Source organism: Vipera ursinii (genome assembly GCF_947247035.1).
Source record: "Vipera ursinii genome assembly, chromosome: 4".
In the NCBI taxonomy this organism is placed as follows: Eukaryota; Metazoa; Chordata; class Lepidosauria; order Squamata; family Viperidae; genus Vipera; species Vipera ursinii.
In genome coordinates, this window is record NC_139514.1 from 76,899,119 (window position 1) to 76,920,606 (window position 21,488).

Below are 21,488 nucleotides of genomic sequence, written 5' to 3' on the forward strand. Positions count from 1 at the left end.
TGGTGAGTGGGCCAAACTCTTCAGCTCCATGGCAGCAGAGAAATGCGATGGAGAAGTTTGGCTCAGAAGGGGAGTGAAAGGGCAACCCCCCCCTAAGGGTGCCGGGTGCTGAAAGGGCCCGTTGCTCTCTAGCAGTTTCCCAGGCCTGCCAGAGGGAAAGCCAGCACCTACCAGAACCAGAACTTATGGTAAACGCAGCAGCATTCTAGCTCTGGCAGGGAAGGGGCAACCTGCCGATATAACGTCTAATGGGTATTTTGGTCAAAAAAATATATATAAGACCTGGTCTTATTTTGGGGGAAACATGATATTTTCCTTCTTGTGTCATGTCAAATGAAACTACTGTGTACATTTATAGAATTTTGTACTCTTGAGCACACACAATTGTGTCCTTTGATCTATGAATATCAGTTCATGACTTTGAAATATGAAAACTCACATGTTATTTTTCCTTCAAAGAATGTGGGTGGAAACAGTTTTTGTATGCCTCCCTGTAAAAGGTTGGGTCCATCACGTAGCATAATATATCTTAAATCAATGATGAATTGTATTTGCTTCAGGCTGGCCTCTCCTTATGCTTGTACTATCTACTTATGGGATATAGTATAAAATTAGCTTTGCAGAAAGAGCCACGGAGGACTTTTAACCCAATAAATGATTTGTCCCAAACTGCCTTTCCACTGTGACTAAAATAGGGTTTTTTCCCAATTGACAATTATAGGAGAGACTTTATTCCAATTAGTTTATTATGGCTGGCCTGCAAAAATACAGACAATCACTTACTCGAAGCAGAGCTTGCAATAGTGGTGAAGCAGAGCTATTGACAACTCTAATCATCTAGTGATCATCTGGATCTTTGTAGCTCAGATAAAGTACATCTAATTTTTATCATTACCATGGTCAAAACTGGTAGGCTGTACATTAAAAATTTCAAGAACTTTTCATTCAGGTATATCAGGGATGGGAACTATGGCCCCTTTATGACTTCAACTCCCAGAATTCCTGAGCCAGCATACGGGATCATAGTCCCCCACCCTGAGATATATGAATAAAGAGGCAGGCTGGAGTGTAGCTGTTCTTTGGCAAGAACTTATTTATCTATCTGGAACTGTGGAGCTTGGTGAAAAAGAATGGTTGGTGAAAGTCTCTAACCAAACCTGAAGACATAAGAGTCCACAGGGAAAGATAACAGTTATGCAAATACCTATTAATCCAAGGTTAATGTTGCATTTATTAGTGCACTTGTTGATGCAGATTTTATGATAGTATTATCTGGGACCCTCTTTTACCAAATACATTTATTTCAATAAAGGAAAATATTTGTCGCACTGATGATGTGAATTAGTTTGGGTAATGCAAGAAAACAACCAAGCTCAGAGCAAGCCAAAAGCCCCACTTTTATTAGTCCAATAGTCACAATAACTACTAACAGGATGTTGGGAAGTTATTATATACATCTGAGCTGATAACTTAGTGGGAATTTGGATTGCCTTTCTGGGTGGAAAAATATTCCATTTGGTTGAAAATAATAACAACAGAATGGACGCCAGCAAAAAGTGAGAGTTCTAAGATTATGGTTGTTGTGAGAATTAAAGAAAACATTCAAGAAGTTAATAGATTGATTACATGAAAGGCATGTGCTTATTTTTGCTTCATTTGTATGATTTGATCAAAACAGTAATTGTATATCAAACTCCAAATAACATATTGTTTATAAAATCCACTGGAGATACTCATTATAAAGCTTTTAGTGGTATATTTCTACCCTCTAGTGGTGAAAGCATCTAATAAAAATATGTTTAGATACTACTATGAATTTCAGTCTTCCTTCAAAGGTTTTACACTAACTATCCATCTGGACAATTTTCCCTAATTTCCCTCCTGTCAAAACAGGATTTCTGGAAAATAAATTGATATTTTATTTATTTTTCCTGTTTGAATTCTTGAAGATGGCTGACAGCTTAATTATTTAGTGTATGATTTGCTTGTGAAAAACAGGCTGTACCATAAGGAAAATATTGAACTCAGTAATGCTTCTTCTGTGCGTGCCCTTCAATTCGAAATATAGCAAAATTTGAAATGGATTAGTACTCACATTCATCTGAATGGAGGCAAAATCATCTTTGGATTGTGAATCCTGAACTTCAAGAACATTAGAACAGTTTTACTTGCATTCAAATGTACAAGACAGTAGTCAAACCTAAGGGACAAAGTAAGAATGCATACAGGATATAGGTAGTAGTTTGGTCAAAGCGTATAGCTTCATAAATTCAGACAAAGGCCCAAGGATTCTTAGGATGTTAAACATAAAAACTGGTAATTCTATATTACATTGCTTTATATTACATTTGATTACCTACCATGAGCCAGTTTGGACTAGTACAGGGCTTTTCATTGGCACCTGGCAGGTGATACACGACCCTTCCCAGCCTAGCCAAGGGTAGCAGGGGAGGAACAAGCCAAAGTGGCACAGCACAGGACTTGCCATGAGACAGTCCTCAGGAGCTGCAGGGCTGCTAGGGCAAGACAAAGGCCCCAGGATCAGCACTTCTGGCTCACCCAGAAGAGAAAGGAGGAGGGGGGGTGGAGACAGGAGAGGCTATAAAAGGAGGACGTTTTGGTGGGAGAGGGAAAAAAAAGATGCATCCTTGGGAAGAGGAGTCAGCCGGAGCTTCACCAAAGAGAAAGAAGAAGGAGGAGGAGGGGAGGGAGAGGAGAGGAGATAAAACAGGCTGGCCAGGAGCCAATCTACAACGTTGTGGCAGCCATCCATGCCAGGCACGTACACAAGTGGCAGTGAAAAACAGGGAAGAAACACAGCTGGGGAGGTGTCACCCTCTGCAAGGAATGAAGAAAGGCATCATTGGTGGCCAGCAATTGGCCCTTGCCCAATTCACACACCTGGCTCTGTGGGCTCTGGGGGAGGGGATGCTGCAAGCAGCTGGAGAATGCATGTTACCTGCATGATGCCACCCAGCCTCCAGCCTGCCCAGTTTTGGTAGTTAGCAGCACACTCTCCTCACAGCGTGGAGAGGCTGGGCCGGGTGAGGCAGAGCTGGGGAGAAGCTGAACCTGTCTGGGCATGCATACAAGAGGTGGCAAGTGTGTGGGGCCTGGCATCCCAGGTAACTATCCTGCCCTGCAGGCTGACTGCATTCTGAGCTCTTCCCTTTCACCCAGGATGCCAGGCCTTGCACACTCACCATCTCCTGTGCACGTGCCCAGGCAGGTTCAGCTTCTCCACAGCTTCACCTCACCCAGCCCCAGGGGATAATGCCTTTCCTCATTCCTCACAGAGGGTGTTCCCTCCCAAGCTGCATTTCTTGCCTGTTTTTCTCCCTCCCTCATTGTAAAAACCTTCCCGCCACTCTGCTCTGCCTGTGCAGTTCTTGTCCAGGAATTTACAGTGGCCTTTCAAGCCATGGCCACTGGCAGCATAGCCACCAGCCACACTGGCAAACTCTCCCCCTCCCCTTGTCCCTTCCTAGGCATGGAGGGAGGGAGGGAGGGAGGGAGGGAGGGAGGAAGGAAGGAGATGGGAATGAGAAGGAGGGAGACAGTGAAGTGGAAAAATACCAAAGTGTTGGTAAAACTGCTGAATGAGCAAAAGATATTCTTGTTCTCTAGACAGATGCTGATCCAGATAACCATATCCTGTTTTTGCAACTGCATGTACTCTTTCGTAATTGTCATCTGTAAACTGTCTTCCTGATGAGAATGTATAGAAACTAGCCTTATAAGAAATAATGTCCAACCAGGAAATGGTGGGGTATAAATATGTTTGGCAATACACCCTTCAGGGTTCAGACCCTTCGCTTTGTTTAGCTTTCTGAACCTGTGCAATAAAAACCTTTCCTTTCCTAAAGAGCTGGCTTAAAGTCTCTTCTTTCTACAACAGCAGGAAATGAGGGAGGGAGAGAGGGACACAGGAAGGAAAGGAAAGGAAAGGAAAGGAAAGGAAAGGAAAGGAAAGGAAAGGAAAGGAAAGGAAAGGAAAGGAAGGAAGGAAGGAAGGAAGGAAGGAAGGAAGGAAGGAAGGAAGGAAGGAAGGAAGGAAGGAAGGAAGGAAGGAGATTGGAATGAGAGGGAGAGAGGGTCTGAGGGAAGTCCTGCCTTAGCACTTGGCCACCAGCAGCCCTGCTACCCTTTTGCCATTCCCTTGCCCCCTTCTCCTGGCCTATCCTGGTGATCTCCCATCCTATCGCTAAGGATGCTTTGGTTACAAAGTTGGGTCTCCTCACATGGAGAGAGAGTGGGAGTCCCTCTGACCCATGCACTTTGCCCTCCTGCACCCACCATGAGCAACCTGGCCAAGGAGAGTGAGCACAGCAGCAGCAGCAGCTTTGAGGAGGAGGTAAGCATAGCCAGATGCCCCCTCAGGAAAGTGGGGCTGAACTGGGTTGGGGTGTAGGGTCCTGGTGCCCCAAGAGCTTGACTTATAAAGATATTTTGGACAATGAAGGAAAATTGAAAGACAGACAAGACTTACAAAAACTAGGTATTGGTCTATCATGGTGGCCATATTTGCAAATTCCAACGAGATATGAAAAAGAAGTTAAAACAATGGGATTCTATAAGGAACAGACAGAATTTGATCAGATACTTCTAAAAACAGGTGAAAAGTTGATTAAGAAACTATAAATTTCTGTTAAACTTAAAGATGGAGGAAGAACAAGTTAAAGAAATGATGATAATATGGGCCAAGAACTTTGGATATAATATAGAATTAGAAGACTGGCAAAAGTTATGGGAAAGAAATGTTTTTTTATTAAAAAATATACTTTATTAAACAAGTTTTAAATAAAAACAACAAGAACATTATTACAAAGTACTGAAAAGTACGTCGAATAGAAAAACACCAAAACACCCTATACACCAAAAAACAAAAACAACAACACTAAACAAGACCGGGGAGTGTAATACTACCCCTAATTTTCTTTTTCTCGTACATCCCAGGCTAAGTAACCTTTAATTACCAAATATTAGAAATCTATAATTGTATATATCTGCAGATTCTATACCTCAAATAATAATACACAATCATCTGGTATTTCCCCCGTTGAAGTTAAATATTCTATTTTGTAACCATGAATACCAGGAGTCCCAACATTTATTAAAAATTGATTCACTTTTCCCTTTGAGAATATATGTCATTCGATCTGACTCTGCGCATAGTAATACTTTCTCTATTACTTGATAGTCCATTGGGATTTCCTTCGTCTTCCAATATTGTGCATAAGTCATACGCGCTGCTGTTGTAATATGTATTAATAGATACCAAACATTTTTTGGTACTTCTTGTGGCTTCATCCCCAAGAGGAAAATAGCTGGGTCCAATTGAAAATCATATCCTGTTATTTGAAATAACCAATTTTTCATATTGGTCCAGTAACGCCTAACCTTTGGACAAGTCCACCATTGATGGTAGAAAGTGCTCCTGGCAGAATCACATTTCCAACATTTGTCATTTGCATTGGGAAACATTTTTGAAATTCGTGCGGGAGCTAAGTACCATCTATACAACATTTTGTACATATTTTCTTTAAATGCTGTTGCTAACTTTAATTTTATATTTTTCTTCCAAATTTGTTCCCACTCCTCTAATTCTATAGTGTGACTAATATTTCTCCCCAGGCAATCATTACATCATTTATTGTTCCCCCTTCCATCCCATGAAACAAAAGGAGATTATAGGTCTTAGATAAAAATTTAGCATCACTTCCCAATAAAATCTTGTCTAATTCTTGTGGGATTATATTGATTCCAAATTCCTGCTTATCCCTATTAAACCTTGAGCTCATTTGAGAATACAACCACCAATCCAACTCTATACCCCCGGAATGTAACTCCTCCCTGGATTTAAGATTGCCTCTTAGATCTATGAGATCTTTATAGCTATAATTTTGGTCTGGATTGTGTAACGTCGAATAAGTTACAGCTTCCAAAGGAGTAAACCAGCCAGGTATCTTTGTATAGATCCACCCTCTCACCATACTCCAAGAATTTATCAATACATCCCTAATATAATGATTAGAGAAAACTTTATATTGACTATCCTTCCTTGGCCAGAGATAGGCATGCCATCCCTGCGTTAAATTATATCCTTCAATAGTTAACACCCTCCTTCTAGATAACACAACCCAGTCCCTAATCCAAGCCAAGGCAAAGGCATGGTAATAAAGCTCCCAATGTGGGAGCCCCAGTCCTCCCCTTGTTTTGTGCTCCTGCAGCGTTCTCCTTTTAATACGTGGCTTTCGATTATTCCATATGAATTTACCAACTATCTGTTCTAGTTTTTTAAAAAATGTCTTACCTAGTTTTGCAGGAGCAGTTTGAAATAGGTATAACCACTTTGGCAAAATATGAGTCTTAATCACTGCGATTCGTCCTAGGATTGAAAGTTTAATGTTTCTCCAGCTGTCTAATTTCTTCTCCATCTCGGTCATCAATTTTTAATAATTTAACTCCTTTATAGATGGACACCTTGAAGATAACCAAATACCTAAATATTTAACTTTTTTAACTATTTGGATCCCCATCACCTCTTGTAATTGTACCTTGGATTCAGTTCCGATATTCTTTACCAAAAATTTAGTTTTATCTCGATTAATCTTTAAACCTGCTACTTCTCCAAAGGCACTAATTTCTTCCAGTAATTTAGGGCCTGATTCCAATGGGTCTTCCAAAATAAAAGCTAAGTCATCAGCGAAAGCTTGAAGCTTATATTGCTGATCATTTATTTTTAATCCTTTAATATTATTATTTTGCCTAATTATAATCAATAGTGGTTCTAAAGTCAGAATAAACAGCAGAGGTGAAAGGGGGCATCCCTGTCTCGTACCTTTTTTTATATCAATTTTCCCAGTCATTTCACCATTGAATAATACTCGGGCAGATTGCATAGTGTAAATTGTTTGTATAGCTCTTACAAAATTTGGTCCAAATCCCATTTTAATCATCTGACGTATTAAAAATTCCCAACTAACCATGTTGAATGCTTTCTGAGCGTCGAGAAACATCATTGCCAACTGTTTACTAGGGTGCATCTCATAGTATTCCAACGTATTCATCACTATTCTCAAATTATCTCTTATTTGCCGATTTGGAAGAAACCCATTCTGATCTGAATGTATACATTCTCTTAAGAATACTTTAAGCCTGCCTGCCAGAATTGAGGAAAAATTTTTATAATCTGCATTCAATAGTGAAATGGGTCTATAATTTTTAACCAAGGTACGATCTGAATCTTCCTTTGGGATCAAAGATATATAAGCCTCTGTCCATGACTGGGGTATTTTCCCTTCACTCAAAACCTCATTAAATAAATCTTTTAAATGGCCACTAAACATTCCCAACATCTCTTTATATAAATCTGCCGGGAGTCCATCCGTTCCCGGGGTTTTCCCATTCAATTGTTTCTTAATTGTCTCCTTTATTTCCCCTTCTGAGATCTCTGAATTCAAAATTTGTTTTACATTCTTGGGGACCTCCTGTAAGTCCACCCTGTCTAAGTAACTTCCAATCCTTTCTTCTAAAATTGGGTCTTTCTTATACAATGCGGTAAAGAATTCCTGAATCACCTTTTTCTTTTGTTCATTTGATCCCACCATATTTCCCATCCCATCCTGTAACCATTCTATTTTTCTCACAATTGCTCACTTCCTAAGCCTATAGGACAACCATTTTCCAGCCTTGTTGGTATGTTCAAAAGAAAATTGTTTATTCCTTTGAATTTTTTCTGCTAATTCACGTTGATCCAGGAGGGAAATCTCGTGTCGCGTAATATCTTTTCTCCCCCTCGCTATTACTGAGGATGGGTCTTTCTGAAGAGCCTCCTCAGCCTCTGTCAACATTCCCATCAACTCCAATCTCTTAACCCTCTCTTTCTTCCACTTATGTGCCAAATACTTAATTGCTATCCCTCAAATCACTGCTTTCACAGTGTCCCATATAATTTGAATTGGTGTATCTTCCCTTCTATTCTCCTCAAAAAAGTATCCCATTTCCTGGTTCAACAAGTTTTTGAATTGTTCTTCTTTTAAAAGAGCTGCTCTCATTGTCCATCTATACCTCTTCTTTTCTCCTTTCCAAACCAAAACTTTTTTTTATTGAAAAGTTTTACAGTACATTTTATCTTTAACAATCCCCCCTCCCCCCACCCCTACCTAACCCTCCCTATCCCTCCCCCCCATTCCCCCTCCCCCCCGACTTCCCAGAGCTAAGTACAAGGTATAAAAACAAAGAACAATCATAAACATCCATATGCTAAAAACAATAAACTATTAATTCTATCGCCCTCTAGCTCATATAAAATGACTACAAGCAATACTAATGTTACATATAAAAAGGGAAAAAAAAGAAAAAAGAAAAGAAAACTTATTCAAATGCTAAGTGAAACTTTTTAGTCCCATATTTGTTCTGAATATAATCAATCCACTTTTTCCACTCCATAATATAACGTTCTTGCGAATGATCTTTCAAGTAAGCCGAGATCTTTGCCATTTCGGCCAGGTCAGAAACCTTTAGAGTCCATTCTTCTATAGTCGGCAGTTCCTCCTTTTTCCAATATTGACCTATTAAAAGTCTTGCAGCTGTAATTAAATTCAACATCAACTTAATGTCCACAACAGTAGCATCTGTAATTATGCCCAGCAAAAACAATTGCGGACAAAACTTTATCCTTTGCTTAAAGATCTTTTGCATATTCCACCAAATTTTTATCCAAAAAGCCTTAACCTTTTTGCAGGTCCACCATATATGAAAATAGGTTGCATCTTCACCACCACATCTCCAACATTTAGGTTGATAATTCGGATACATGCTTGCAAGCTTTTTAGGATCTAAATGCCATCTATAAAACATTTTATAAAAGTTCTCTCTTAAGTTTTGAGCTTGCGTGAATTTTACGTTCCTCACCCAGATCTTTTCCCAAGTGTCCATTGTGATAACTTCTTGAATATTCTGGGCCCATTTTATCATACAGTCTTTAACAAGTTCTGTTTCTGAGTCAATATCTATCAATGCAAGATAAATCCGTTTAATATGTGCTGGACCCTGATTTCTAATTTGCTTTATCAAATTTTCATCAGTCATTGAGAAACCAATTTTCTGGTCTTCTTTCCACCTGGCACGTAATTGAGTATATTGGAACCAAGTTTGAACGATCTTCTCATCTCGCAAGAAATTGTACGGCTTCAAACACCAGACATTCCTTTCCAAACTTAAGATCTCCTTATACGTAGTCACATCATGTTTGAAGCCTACATTTATGTTTTCTATTGCATGTTTCGGGATTGCCCACAACGGCATCTTGCAATCTAACTTATGTCTATACTTCTTCCAAACTCTCAACAATGCCTGTCTTAAAATATGCACTTTAAATACATTATCTACCTTCTTATCATACAACAAATATGCATGCCAGCCAAATAACAAGTCGTGGCCCTCAAGATTTAATAATCTCCCTTGTGTCAAATTAACCCAATCACTTATTCCTGACAACGCAGCAGCTTCATAATATAATTTAAGATTAGGCATTTTAAGACCACCTCTTTCACGAGTATCCTGCATAATCTTAAGTTTAACTCGTGGCCTTTTCCCTGCCCAGACAAATTTATTGATACCCCATTGCCATTCTTCCAAATTAGAGTCTTTTTTAAGAATCGGTATCATTTGGAATAAAAATAAAAATTTAGGCAGGACACTTTCCAAACCAAAACTAACGGGCTGTGATCTGCCCAGTCATTAGTCGTAATCTCTATTTCCCTAACCATCTCTTTCAATTCATGGGATGCCCATATCATATCAATTCGGGTCCATGTTTGATGCCTGGGGGAGAAATAAGTATATTGCCTCTCTTCCCTGTGAAAATCTCGCCATATATCACATATACCTAACTCCTCCCTCACTTGATCCCACACCTTAGGCAATGTTCTTTTTACCCCTTTAAGTAAATGTTGCCCTGGGGTATAGTCTTTATCAACATCTACTATTGCATTGAAGTCTCCTACAATGCATATATACTCATATTCTAACCCTGCTATTACTTTATATAAACCTTGAAAAAGGCACACTGATTATAATTTGGTGCATACACATTCACCAATAAGATCTTCTTCTGAGCCAATTAAAGTTCTACCATCACTTCTCTACCTTCTGTATCTGAATACACCCAGTGGGCCTCAATATTTTGCCGGATGTAAATCGCTACGACCCTTTTCTTTTGTTCTGCCAGGGACACAAAAACTTCCCCCAATTTTGGACATGCTAGTACATTCTGTTGACTTTTAATGATATGGACTTCCTGGATACAAATTATATCATATTTTAATTTACAAAGTTTGGACCAAGTTTTTCCCCCTCTTAATAGGAGCATTAAGACCATTAATGTTGACAGAAAAAAGGCTGTCAAGACACTTCTCCCCTTGAAATCCAATTGGACTTCTTCCTGGCTTTTGCCTTCTAACTCCTCCTCACACTCCTGATTGAACTGAGATTCAAAAAAAAAACCATGGCCATCCTGTAAGTTATCAATACGATATCTCTTGTCCTGCCATATAAAAGCCAATCCTTATGGAATCAGCCATTGGTAGCGAATGTTAAATTTCCTAAACTGACTTGTTAGGAAATCATATTTTTTCCTCTGATCTCTTACTCTTCTTGGTAACTGCTTAAGAATAATTACCGATCTTCCTTTAAAGGATATAGTCTTCTCTTTTGCTTTCCTTAGGACCTGCTCCCGCACTGATGTTTTATTCAGTCGGACATGTATCTCTCTTGGGAGTTTGTTTCGACGTGCATAACTAGTGTAAACCTAAAATACGTCATCTATATCCCTCAACATCTCTTGTGGGTTCACCTCAAGCACTCCAGCCAAAATCTCTGTCACAATAGTTTCCAACTGCTCCTCTCAGTCCTCTTCAATGTTTTGTAAATGTAGGAAGAAGGCAGATTTATCTAATTCAAGGGCAATTATTTCATCCTCCAGGCATTTGTTAGCTATCACCAGCCAGTGTTCCATACTTTCCACTTTTACATCTGTCTTATCCATTCTCATTTCCACCACCTGGATCCGTTCCTCTTGACTCACTACCATTATCTGCATTTCCTGGAGCTTCGTATGTATACTCCTTATTTCTCCCTTTAAACCTTCCATCTGGTTACCCATCTCAGCCTTCATTTCCCGCTTTAACTCTTCAAATGCTATAGCTGTAGTTTCCTGATTTTTCAACATTAAGTCTTGAAGTGACTTGAACATATCCTGAACTCCCTGTATAGATAAAGTGTCTTTATTCCCTGTCACTGTGTCATCCGGAAATTTGCGAGCTGTCGGTGGTGTAATTGACGGGGATTGTGTGAGCACAGGCACTATGGTCTTCTTCTTAGCAAAAGTTGTTATGGTTGCCATTTCCATTATTCTTTGGTGCTCTTCCAAAATAGCCTACACTTACCCAATCTCCAAGACTCTTCCACAAGCACCTCGTACTCTCAATATTATCCTAATCACCCAATTTCTTTTTAAACCCCTAATATTTAACCAATATTCAATTATAAATATTCCTGTAAAGTTATATCAAAACTTATCAAATTATGCCAATTAATCAATTAATTATCCATACACACCATTCAATACTAAATCTCAACCATAATACCAATAAAAAACTAATTGATTAATATATTAGTAAATTAACTATTTTTAATAACTTAATTTATAAGCTTATGGAAGAATTATTTCCTTTATAAAAATAAATAATCAAATCTAAGTTTATTAAAGTAGGGGTTAAATATGTTGTTATTATATAAGATATAAAAAGAAAAAATATAGAGAATATAGTAAATAGGCCCTATCAATGGCAAAAACGAAAGGGAATAAGTAATAATATGGATAAGCCAATATTCAAAAAGGGGGGGGGAGATGTAACCCAGTTCAGTATATTTAAATTCTTTATTCTTCAAGCAGGCATGGCAGTCCAATTCAGTTCAGTTCAGCTCCTCTTCTCTTCTCTGCTGACAAATATTACGATGTTACAATCCAACTAAATAAACCTCCAAGAAAGGAGCAGAAAGAAAAATCCGATGCCACATCGAATAGAAAAAGGGGCTCCAGGCTGTTATGCATTAATGAATTAACGAATCACCATCCAAATCCCAGATATTTCAAAAGGAGAAAAAAGGAGAAAAAATAAAAACACATCAAAATTTAAAGAGTCTGTCCACTGAAGAAAAACACCAAGGAAGTAACTGGAATCCTCAAATCAGCCTGTGAGTCTCTCTAAGACGGCTATTGTTAAAAGCCTCTATTGTTGTTTGCCACTATAATCAATTAAGACTGGATAATACTTCACGCTTCTCACCTCTCAAATGATCACCAAACGAAAGGGGGGATTCTCATTCTCTTTTAATATTCACTCTTAACTTGGCCTGGGACGTCAGTAGCTTCCTTCTAAATTGCTGAGTCACAGCTCCAGGGCAGCTATTCTTCAGGTGCCTGAGAAATCCTGAGGGGTGGGGTTTTGCTTGGGGACACTTTAAAAATATCGATCTGTGAGGGGATTTTTCAAATCCTGTCTATTATATCCTCTATCCTCTATGTCTTCATAAAAGTTCCTGCCTAGACAATCTTGTCTCCAAGAGTCTTTCTTTCTTAAGATGTGGATTGGAGTGGGTTCTGGCATTAGACAGGATCTGCATTAAGAGTCAACCTGGAAGTAAGAACCTTACCGGGGCACTTTGCAAAAAATACAATGTCTAAGGATGAGGAGGGAAGCCCAATGGAAAGGGAACTTTCCCCCCAACCAAAATCCCACCAATTATCAGAAGCTGAAGCGTCATATTCTTCTGGGGAAGAGGTGGTGGAGATGTGTGACCTCAAATCACAGTGGTCGATGGGCATTGGAAGGAAGAGCGAGTGGGAAAAGGCATCCAGGAAAGTGACACCTGAGATGGAGCAGCCACTAACCTGAATGGAAGCAAAAGATGGAGAGCTCCCTGCACATCAGTGAAGAGGATGGGAGTTATGCACCACATGCAGAGTGGATCCTTGAGAAAGCTATATACCTGATGAAAAAAACCCTTGGCTGTCTAAGAGAGGAGACACCTGAATCCTGCAGCTGCAACAGTGCCTTGAGCTGCAGCTGGAGAGACAGTGGGGGGGATCTGGAACCTGTAGCACAAGGAGCATCTGCTCAACCCAGAGCTACCACCTCAGCAGCACCCACCCCCTGCTGATCCACAGATTGGGATCAGGGCAATACCACCCATGGCGTAGGCACCAATTCATTCAAAGAAGTGAAATTCAAGGGGGAGCTGCCATGCTTGGGGTTTTTCCTAACTCAAGTCCTCAGTAATATGGAAGAATATGGATGGGACATCCACAGTGACAAAGCCCAAATCTGCATTGTGCAATCCGCCCTAGATGGACCAGCTGCAGACTGGGTGGTGAACCTGTATTATTCCAACACCCCAGAACTCAATGATTTCAACTGATTCATGTCATCCTTGAGGAGGCAGTTTGAGGACCCTTTGGCTGATCATAAGGTCCAAGAGAGAATCAAAATGGTGAGGTAGGGCAGATGGCCAGTGGCTGAATATACACAACAAATTCCAGGCCATTGCAAATAAGCTGAACTGGCCAGTAGACATCCTCCTTAGCCATTTCAAAGATGGGCTAAATTACGCCCTGTATGATGCTTGCCTGCCTCGGGGAGACCCACACCACCTCGATGACTGGTACATCCTGGCAGAGGAGGCAGAGATAGACCTACTGAAGAGGCACCACTGAGGGAAACCATGGGCCTGCCCACCACCCAAGCAAACATGCAAGCCAGCGAAACCACTGACTACGTCTAAGAAATCAACAGGCTGTTTCAAATGTGGGAGAGAGGGCTATCGTGACACAGAATGCTGCTCAAAAGCCCCTCAGTGCAAATCAGAGCCATCACCATCCAAGAGATCAGGGAAGTCCCCAGGCAAATGAAAAGAACCTGCCATGAGGGGGATAGAGGCTGTAGAGTCCCCAACCTTGCCAAGGACTGAGAGGGGACTAAGGCCTGCACCACATTGGCGGTGGACACCTCAGGAGAAGCTCAGAGGGAGAAACATTGGAAAGTGGATCCATTCCATGCATCCTTAAGACAGTGACTATATTAGCTTCCTCCATGCCCGAAGCCATCAAACTAAAAGCCCTAAAAGAATCTGGCTGCACCCGCTGCCTCATCAGCGCAATGCTGGTGGGGATTTTGGGCATTCCGGTGAGGAGACTAAAGCAACCAATCTCTTTTGGCCAGTTAGATGGGTCCGTAGCAGGGGGGGGTACCAGCTACCCTAGCCACCTTACCAGTTCACCTGTCCCTGGGGACTCATGAGGAAGACATAACATTTGTAGTGACACAGGCATGAATGTGCAATGATTTTAGGTCTGGAATGGCTGAAGAAATGGAACCCCTGGTTAAATTGGAGGACAGCAGAACTCAACCTCCTGGAGGGGGAGCATAGGAACTTAAAACCCCAAAGGACGCCCCCCCAACCCGAGGAGAGGAGACAGCATTAGTGGGGGAAGAGAAGGGGTTACCAGAAATACCGGAAGAATACTGGGACCTAGCTGACGTTTTCAGTGAGGAACAGGTGGATGAGCTTCCTCCTCACCGACTCACAGACTGTCCTATAGAATTAAAACCTGGGGCAAAACTCCTGAAGCCCAGGCTGTACTCCATGAGCCCCAAAGAGACAGCAGAGATGGAAAGATTCATAAATAAAAACCAAGAAAGGGGATTTATTCAGCCTGCCAAACCCAAAGTGGCCACCCCGGTCCTGTTCAGGGAGAAGAAGGATGGCTCTCTTTGTGCATGGATTATAGGTCTCTGAACACAGTTAGTGAAAGTAATCTGTATCCCCTACCCCTAATGAAGGATATGCTATCCCACCTATTGAAAGGAAGGATTTTTACCAAACTAGACCTAAGAGAAGCATACTACCGCATTAGGATTAAGGAAGGGGATGAATGGAAGACCACGTTCAATTGTCCAATGGGTTGCTACCAGTTCAAAGTCCTGCCATTTGGACTGCCAGGGCCCCCCACAGTTTTTATGCAATTAATTAATGAAGTGCTAAGAGAACTAAGGGGGGCCTGGTTTACCTAGATGACATCCTTATATTCTCTGAGACCAAAGAGGGGAATAATAATCTAGTCAGAGCAGTTCTGAAAAAATTGTGGGTCGCCCACGTATATGCAAAATTATCGAAATGTGAATTCCACCAGGAAAGAATAGACTACCTGGGATATCGCATATCTCCACAGGGCATTGAAAGTCAGGGCAGTATTAGAATGTGTATCACCCCTCACAAGGAACCAATTGCAAAGTTTCCTGGAGTTTGCAAACGTCTACCACCAATTCATCCCTTTGTTTGCCCAAATAGCCCTGCCCCTCACAAACTTGTTGAAAACAAGGGGTGGGGGAGTGTAACCCAGCAACCACCTGAAGTGGACAATGGAATGTCAAGCGGCATTTGAGAGGCTAAAGAGACTTTTTTCTGCCAAACCTGTACTGAGACACCCAGATCCCAATAAACCTTTCATAATACAGGCAGAAGCAAGTGTTATGGCGGTGGGAGCTGTATTATTACAGGAAAATGATGAGGGGACATTGCAACCATGTGCATATATGTTCAGGAAACTCATGGAGACAGAACAATGTTGGTCTGTGTGGGAGAAGGAGGCTTATGCTGTGAGGTGGTCATTACTTACATGGTGTCATTTCCTTGAAGGAAATAAAATCCCCTTCCAGGTCTGGACAGGCCACAAAAATTTGGAAGTGCTAAAAACACCCAGGAAACTCACTTCTAAGCCAGCCTGCTGGTCTCAACATTTTCACCGATTCTGTTTCACTCTCAAACACTTACCAAGAGGGAAGAATTTCTTGGCAGATGCATTATCTCACATGCCCCAATATAACAACATGGGCCACTGATTCTAAACCACTTACAGTATGTCCCAACAACAACTGGCAGCACCAGTAACCACCAGGGAGAAAGCTAAAATAAAGCCACAGATGGATAGCCAAACTGGAATAGAATTCTGAAAATCTTTGGAAACTGATGAATGGTTCCAGAAAAATAGACATGTGTGCACAATCAAAGATAAACTACCCTGGGTGGGTGAGAGGTTATACATACCTGCCACCCAGATGATCAATTTCATGCAGGTGTGCCATGATACAAAATCAGCAGGACATTTTGGGTTTGTAAAAACCTTACACTTAACTAAAAGGCAGTTTTGGTGGCCATCCATGAAAAAGGACATAGAAAGCTACATAGACAGCTGTCAAATGTGCACAACACCTAAGAGTCTGCAAGGAAAGTTCCCTGGACTGTTACAACCAGTGGCGAACCCCTCAGCCCCCTGGAAAGAAATAGCCATTGATTTTTACTGGGGAATTACTAGAAAGCAATGGGAACACTGTCATCTGAGTGGTCACAGATTTGTTTTCCCAACAGGTACACTTCTTCCCATGCCAAAAGTTTCCCACCACAAAAGCCTTAGTGAAACTATTCATGCAGCACATTTACAGATTGCATGGAGCACCCCGACACATCATATTATTATTATTATTATTTATTGAATTTTTTATACCGCCCTTCTCCCGAAGGACTCAGGGCGGTGAACAGGGCATATAAATAGAAATACAAAAGTTAAAAAAAGATTAAATAATTGCCCAATTAAAACAATCAGAATGTAAAACCCATTAAAAACCTAAGGTTCTCCCATCAGGCCAGGCCAGCTTGTTCGAATAAATGGGTCTTTAACCTGCGCCGGAAGGAGCGAAGATCCGATGCCGTCCGGAGCTCAACCGGCAGTTGGTTCCATAAAGCCGGGGCGCCCACAGAGAAGGCCCTCCCCCTGGGGGCCACCAGTTGACATTCTCTGACCGGTGGCACCCTGAGGAGGCCCTCTCTGTGGGAAAGCACAGGGCGGAGGGGAGTCGACGCCGGCAGCAGGTGGTCCCCGAGGTATTCCAGACCCATGCCATGTAAGGACTTAAAAACCATCACCAAGACCTTGAACCTCACCCGGAAGACAACTGGTAACCAATGCAGCTCGCAGAGCAAAGGTGTAACATGGGAGTACCGGGAAACTCCCAAGACAACTCGCGCGGCCGCATTCTGTACCAGTTGGAGCCTCCGAGTGGTCTTCAAGGGAAGCCCCATGTAAAGAGCATTGCAGTAGTCCAGACGAGAGGTCACGAGCGCATGAGTGACTGTACACAGGGCATCCCGGTCCAGATAGGGCCGCAACTGATGCACCAGGCGAACCTGAGCGAAAGCCCCCCTAGTCACGGCTACTATGTGATCTTCTAGAGTAAGCCGTGAATCTAGGAGGACTCCCAAGTTGCGAGCCCTATCCACGGGGGGTAAAAACTCACCCCCCATAGAAAGAGATGGAACATTTTGAATGTCCCGGGATGCCACTCGGTCTTGTCAGGGTTGAGCTGAAGTCTGTTCCTCCCCATCCAGACCCGAACCGCCTCCAGGCAATGGGACATCACATTGAGGGCAAAACTGGGGTGGTTTGGGGTCGAAATGAAAAGTTGGGTATCATCAGCATATTGATGATACCCAACTCCAAAACCACGAATGATCTCACCCAGCGGTTTCATGTAGATGTTAAACAGGAGAGGCGAGAGGACCGATCCCTGAGGAACTCCACAAACGAGAGCCCTAGGGGTCGACCTCTGCCCCCCTGCCAACACCGACTGCGAGCATCCCAGGAGATAGGAGGAGAACCACTGAAGAACTGTGCCTCCCACTCCCAGTCCCCTGAGACGCCGCAGCAGGATACCATGGTCGATGGTATCGAAAGCCGCCGAGAGGTCTAATAGGACTAGGACAGAGGAATGTCCTCTGTCCCGAGCCCTCCAGAGATCATTCACCAGAGCGACCAATGCCGTCTCCGTGCTGTACCCGGGCCTGAACCCCGATTGGGACAGGTCTAGATAATCCGCTTCATCCAGAACCAGAGGGAGCTGATGCGCCACCTCACTCTCAACAACCTTCGCAAGAAAGCGAAGGTTGGAGACCGGATGAAAGTTGTTTAACACAGCTGGGTCCAAGGCAGGCTTCTTGAGGAGAGGTCTTACCACCGCCTCCTTCAAGATGGTGGGGAAATTACCCTCACTCAAAGAAGCAGATATAACTGCATGGAACCATCCTCGTGTCCTCTCCCTAGCTGCATAAGCCAGCCAAGAAGGGCACGGGTCCAATAAACATGTGGTGGAGCTCAACCTCCCCATAATCCTATCCACTTCCTCAGGGGTCACAGAATCAAACTCCTCCCAGATAACATTGACAAGACCGCCCATGTCCTGATCGTCGGACTCTGCCCAGCTGGAGTTCAGACCGGTCCGAATCCGAGCGATTTTATCCGACAGATGTTGACTAAACTCCTCGGCACGACCCTGCAAGGGATCCTCCCTCACCTCCTGATTAAGGAGGGAGCGAGTCACCCTAAACAGGGCGGCCGGGCGATTATCTGCAGACGCGATGAGGGCAGAGAAGTAATTACACCTTGCCGCCCTCATCGCTGCGAGATAAGACCTAATATAGGTTCTTAGTCACAACCGGTCGGATTTGGATCGGCTGGACCTCCAACAGCTCTCTAGGCCCCGTTTCCGATGCTTCATCACCCGGAGCTCCACAGAGAACCATGGAGCCCGCTGGGATCTGCACCGGGTCAGGGGCCGCAAGGGTACAACTCAGTCAAGTGTCTAAGTGGCTGCCCTTTCCCAGGCTTCCACTAAGGCATCTGCCGAGTTGTGAGCAACGGAGGCAGGTGGGGACCCCAGCGCTGCCTGGAACCCATCGAGGTCCATTAAGCACCTGGGGTGGTACCATCTAGTTGGTTCCGCATCCCCACGGCGGGGGGTGGCAAGATGGAAGACCAGCCGCAGGAGGTAATGATCGGTCCATGACAGGGGCATAACAAATGGAGAGCCCCCACCAAGATCATTAAACCACCGTCCAGATAAAAAAAACAGGTCAAGGGTGTGGCCTCCCTCATGAGTTGGTTCAGAAATTACCTGCGTCAGGTCCATGGCCGTCATGGAAGCCATGAACTCCCGAGCTAACTCAGATGACCCTCCCAGGGATGGTAGATTGAAGTCACCCAAAACTATAAGTTTGGGGAACTCAATCACCAACCCAGAGAGGACATCGAGTAGCTCAGGCAGGGCTGCTGCTGTGCGACTAGGTGAAAAGTACACCAGCAGCAAGCCCAACTGCACCCCTGGACTAAACCTCAAAAAGAGAGACTCACAGCCGACTATCTGAGAAACGGTGGTCTCCTGTGGACATAAGGTCTCCCTAATAACTACCGCCACTCCCCCGCCCCTACCTTGAGCCCGAGGCCGGTGTAGCACCCGGAAACCTGGTGGGCAGAGATCAACCAAAGGGACCCCACCCTCTGGGCCCAACCAGGTCTCCGTGATGCAAGCCAGGTCCGCATGCTCACCCTCAACCAAATCCCGCACAAGGGGAGCTTTATTAATCACGGACCTGGCATTCAGATACACCAGCCGGAGCTCAGGAGGCTGCACATCCTTGCTCCCAGAACCTCGGGGAAGAAACAGAGGGTCAGAGCGCCTCACCACTTGTAAATAGTGGAGATGGCCCTCCCGGTGATAATATGGCCCTCTGTACATGCGCCTGCTGCCATTCCCCGATGTCGTGGGAATCGGTAGTCCCACGACCCGCTCCCGAGCCCCGGAGGCAACCACACCCCGCTCTCCCCCTACGCGATCAGACCCCAGCCTGGCCTGAACCACTGTTGAATGACCACCCCCCATAGTCAAACAGCCACCACCCACTCCCACCCCTCTCCCTAACCCCATAAAAAATTTCACTAAAAAGTTAACCAGGGGCATCCTATTAAATTTATATTGAGGGCCCCTGCCCCTTCCCGGCCATCTCTCAGGGTCCCAATAATTGGGCCCTTCATGAAGACTGGGGGTGGCAATGAAGGCGGGACGCACCCAGGAGAGGGGGGCACCCCTGAGGGCGAACAAGTCCGTGCTGGTGTATCGATACATGAAGTCCAAAAAAGTCCAGGGAAGGCAGTCCCGTAATTGAAAAGTCCAATAGGAGGATCGAAGGGTAGGGAGTGAACATTTGGACTATCAACCAACCTACTGCCCCTCGGTTGGGTGCTCCCAGGAGCAGACCACAACCCGTCCTCTCACGACGGGTCACGAATCTGCACCCGAGGATGGTCCAAAATATACACCCTGGGTGGGGCATGTCCCATAGAGCTCCCACCTCTATGGGGCTGCCGATGTAGAGCCAAGCCACTCTCCCACTGTGGCTTGTACCCAGGTCCATCCCAGTCCAAAGGGGAGAAAAGAGGCAGATGGAAAGTTGGTAAATTGGTGATCCGCTGCCCTAACTGCTACAGCTACCGCTGATCGGACAAGAACGCCAGCCGCCGCCATGTCGCTGCCATCATCACCAAAGACACCGTTGCTGCCGGTGGAACGGGCCAGCGGGCCTGGAAAACGCTGTCACCGCCATCACTGCAAGCAGCCTGGAATGATGCAAAAAACACCGCCGCCGTCGCCACCGACGAGATAATCCACGGTCGTCCTCTCCGCCGCCCAAAGAAGCCCGAAGACACCGTCGCCGCCTCCGCCGCCGGCAGTGGCCCGAAAAGGGCACAGAAGACATCGTTGCCAGCGAAATAACCAGCGGTTGTCTTCTCCACCGCCGAAACGGCCCGAAGATGCTGCAGCCGCCAAGAGCGGCTCAAGGTAGGCCGGGCAGTGTGAAAACGCCGCTGCCGCCGCTGCCACCACTGCTAAAATGGCCCACAGGCATCTCCTTCACCATGAAGATGTTCCGAAGACGCCACCGAGAACGGCCAGAAACTGTCCGAGGGCGACGTCGCTGTTACAGCGGCCCACGGCGGCCCAGAATGGCGGAGAACGCCGTCGTTGCCGACCACAACGTCCCGGGAGCAACCTGGAGACGCCGGGGCAGCAGAAAGAGCCGAGAGAGAGAGGTCGAGAGAGCCGAGCATAGCGAGCAGATGAAAACAGATGGAAGCAGCCAACAAATGGAAGCAGCCAGCTCGCAGACGGGAGCGAACAGGAAAGTAAAAACTTCACTGTCTACCTCATTATCTGCCTCGTAGTCTTAACAGTCCAAATCCCCTGCCCAGAGGGCCCAAGAGGACCCGTGAGGGGCTCCTAAGGGACGCCCAACAGCTGGAGCTTATGGAGCTCAGCCCAGCACGTCTGCCATCTTGAATTGCATGCAATTCTAGTTCTAGTCCCCATCTTAGGCACTAAACAGGGGAGTACAATTTACATCAAAGTTATGGAAGGAATTTTTATCCCTCTTAGGAACTACTCAGGGACTGACATCTAGTCACCATGCTCAGGAGAACAGTAAAACTGAATGGGGGAACTTTGTACTTGAACAATATTTAAGAAGCTTTATTAATT